The sequence below is a fragment of the Delphinapterus leucas genome, chromosome 5 (genome assembly GCF_059928025.1).
Source record: "Delphinapterus leucas isolate spDelLeu-1000000601 "Yukka" chromosome 5, BTC_Dleu_Yukka2, whole genome shotgun sequence".
In the NCBI taxonomy this organism is placed as follows: domain Eukaryota; kingdom Metazoa; phylum Chordata; class Mammalia; order Artiodactyla; family Monodontidae; genus Delphinapterus; species Delphinapterus leucas.
The window spans coordinates 124,528,550-124,532,753 of NC_143133.1; positions in this window are offsets into that span (position 1 = coordinate 124,528,550).

Here is a 4,204-nt window from a genome sequence, read left to right on the forward strand (position 1 = left end):
CTCACTATGACTTCATGAAGTAAGCATCATTTTTTCCCATTTTATAGAGGCTCAGATAAATTGTTTCTAAAGTCCATGCTCCATGTATGCACATATCTGATTACATGAAAGACAGTCCTATTATGTTTGTAAGTGCATAAATCTAGGTGGTCTGGCTAATGAATCAATGATTAAATCAAAATTTTACAGGCTGCAATGAAGGGATGAAACAAAAGAATGCAATGAAATAGGCCTAGATGTAAAATCCTACACTGAAGTTAAAAAAATCGATTGCACATGAATAAGGTATAGATGACCTAATGTAGCCATACAAAATGTTTCTTTAAAAATGCCCTGATCAGGCTTTCCTGGTGGCGCAGTGGTGGAGAGTCCGCCTGCCGATGCAGGGGACGCGGGTTCGTGCCCCGGTCCGGGAGGATCCCACATGCCGCGGAGCGGCTGGGCCCGTGAGCCATGGCCGCTGAGCCTGCGCATCTGGAGCCTGTGCTCCGCGACGGGAGAGGCCACAACAGTGAGAGGCCCGCGTACCGCAAAAAAAAAAAAAAAAAATGCCCTGATCATTTTATCTGACTGAAAGTTCAATTTAAAGTCAACGATGTGACTAAGATCTTAAGAAAGCCGATGTAGATGTTGGCTCCTTCAAAAGCGTATTACTGAGGTCAATAACATCAACAGAAGTAAAAGTCCATTGTGCCAGGCAGAATTATGGCTAACTCTGGGTGCTCCAGTTTAAAGACACTATAGACTTAAGGAGTATACAAAGAATACGGTAGGGATCACGCAACAATGTCAAATGAGAAATTATTCAGCAGTTGGATTTGTTGGTCTAGGGAAAAAAAGAACAGGGGAGAAAGTATGCAGAGGAGAGGTTTGACAGGTGTAAAGCCCTTGGAAGCGTAGACTTTATATTATTTTATCGAACAGAAACAAGTCTGGTAGGCCCAAATTCTAGTAAAGTAAATTTAAGCCCATTATGAATACCAGCCTAGGTAGCTACTCAACAGGGGAAGGGGATGCCACACAAAATAATGAGGTTTGTTTATTTATTTATTTTCCACAGTAGGTGTTCAAGGGAAACTGGATGACTATTTTAAAGGATTCTATCCCAAGAGATTATGGAAAACTACCCAGCTGATTGCCTTACATAAGAAAATTGAACAAATGATTTCTTAGTAGCCTTCCCAACTTTAAGACAGTATAAAATCTTCTCTTTCTCACCCAATTATATTTTACCATGGTAAATTCTATTAAGAATGTTATACTCATTTCTCATCCTCATATAACATTTTTTTTCTTCAGCAAAGTTCTGTGCAACAGTAGTATTTCTGTAAAATTGCTCTAAGCTGTCTCCCTCTGGATTCATCCAACCAGTCACTCCTCAATTCCCATCAGTGTCACTAAGTACTTCTTTTATAATTTCAACCCCGGGATGTACCTCTTATTCAAAATGGAATTTGTTGCACATGTTTCTCTAGCTTGTGTTGAAAAATAGTTGAGAATGAGTATTAACTTGTAAACTTTAAAGTCTTAGCAAACAACTCATTGCTAGTGTTTTTATGGATTTGCCTTGATAATCCCTCAACTATTAGATGTTAAGTTTGTGGGAAGTAGTGATTTCATTTTAAAATGAGTCCAACAATTTAGAAAGAGTTTATTCATCTTAAAAAATTTTATAAATAAAAGCTATTAATGTATAAGTCATGGAAACACCCCAAGAAAACCCCAAGTTTTTAGAAAATATTTTACTCTTGGAAATACTCCTATCAGATTTGCTTGCCAGTTTAACAGAAAATATATACCTTCGAAAAGTTCTTCCACAAATTTTTCTTACAAATCCTTGCATATTTTGAAGTTGGGATTTGTAATGGATGAAAATGTTTGCGTGGTGAGAGGGATCAGTTGCTAATGAACCACATCTTGTTCGTGGAAAACATAGAGTTGAACCATTTTAAGTACTTCTGAGAGCTGGAAGGTTAATGTTTAAAATCACTGAAGGGAAGGTGGAGCTTTTTTTCAAAGTCATAAAAAGGAATAATTGCGATGACACACCACAGTATGCATTTTATACTGTTGAATGATGGCAGCTTCACTTTTGGCTCTATGCCCCAGAGGCCTAGCACACCCGGGGAGCATTGTAAAAGCTGCCTAACGCACACCCTGGCGTGTGTGTGCCCACTTTTACAGCCAGCAATAATTTTAAAGGAACATACAATACCTGCTAAGAAGCTTTTTCAGAGGCAAAAGGTAAATCAATAAGGATATAAACCCTTTGTATGATATTATTACTAATAAGTGAATAAATAACAATCTTGTTTTGAAATGCTTAACCAAATAACAATTACAAACCATTTAAATACTTTATTGAAATATTTAGGCTCTAAACATTTTCTGATGATGGGACGATTATAAAGATTTGAGGATATGATGAATAATCATATAAACTTCTTGAAAATAGTTTTCTACTACTTTTCAGTTTAGAGTTATTCAGTTGCCACATGTAGTACCACATTTTTCAAATAAGAATGACTAGGTTACTCTCTTTTGGAGACATAATGTTATGCTAACTGCAGTAGAAATGCTAATACTTTTCATAATTAATATATTAAGATTTTTCCCAGAGTGCTAAAAGACGTGTTAAAATCCTCAAATTATGACAAAATAGTCCGTTAAATATCAGTGGTAATTTTGGCATTTGATTTGACTTCATAAATAAAAGACAAAAAATCTGGTTACCTCAGACAATTTTTTATTCTGTAGCAACTGGGTGAACCATCTACAACATTCATAAGAAACAGCCATTCACTGGGATAGATCTGGGCTTTGTGCAGTAGTATTGAATTTGCACATAGAAATGCTTCCTGATTGTGACCTGGCTTTGCTTCCCCACCTGGAACTGTCCGCAACCCCCAGCAACTCCACAGCTGCCCATGCCAGTGAGGGTCCCTGAAGCTCAAGCTTGATTAGTTGCACGGTAACCCTGCCTCTGCTATCCAGATATAATATTGGTAGAAACTAGTGGTAAGAAGTACTGTTTCTGACCCTGCACCTTCAGAGTTAACATTTTTAGGTTCAACTTAAGACTGTGGGCAAGAGTTGAATCAAGGTTAAGAGTTCACACTTAAAGGGAAATTATTAAAATTTTTTATTTTCCAATCTTGACGATATTTCGCGCCATTTCATGCTATCGACTGGGAGAAATTAACATACAGAAATGTGAACAGTCCACCTTTTCAAAGGCTCGGACTCCGAAGCAAAATATGAACTAGGAATCTTGGCAGCATTTTTATTCTCAACCATCCACAGTGAAGCCGTTCATGTATAACTTCATAATTATAATAACAGCACAATAATACACAAGACTAAGTCTGTAATTCCTGGCAATAAATTCTCTGAGACCACATGCCATTTTCATGCTACAGACACATTTAGAAGGTATGAAACCTCTATGAGGATTTTGATACGACAGACCCACAGGACAGAGCCTGCCCTAAGGAGTTGATCGTTTAGCTCTTCACTGCTGGACAGGGTTAGAGGGCTCCAAGATCAGACCACTGAAGTAACAGGAAGTTAGAATGTGTAGGGCCTGGTTCCTTTGTAGTAACTTTAGGTTTACTCTGAGTAAAAAATAAAACCAAAACCAAAAAACCATTAGAGGGTTTTGAGTAGAGAGGTGGCATGATAATGACTTATGTATCCAAAAGGATCACTCGGCTGCTGTGTTGAGAATGGACTATCGGAGGGAAGGGCGAAGCCAGGGAGAGGTAATCACTATAATTTAGACACGGGATGATGGCAGTGGTTGTCTTCCAGATATATTATGAAAGGAGAGCAACAGGATTTGGTTGATGACTGTATGTGAAATGTGAAAGAAAAAGAAGAGTCACAGATGACTGCAAGATTTTTAATCTGAACAACTGGAAAGATTGCCTAAAAGAGGGGGGACTGCGTATACAGCATGTGTAGGCAGACAATGAGGAGGTTGGTTTTTGACGTGTTATGTTGAGATGCCCATCAGTCGTCCAAATGGAAATGTCAAGTAGACATTGGGTGAGGCTGGGGATTAGGGAGGAGGTGCAGACTGGAGATACCAATTATGAATAGTATTGAAAGTCATGTGGTTGGAGGAGCTCATAGTGAGTGAACATAGGTAGAGAAGTCCAAAGGTTAAGAAGCTTGAGTCCTGGGCCACTGTGGTATTTAGCAA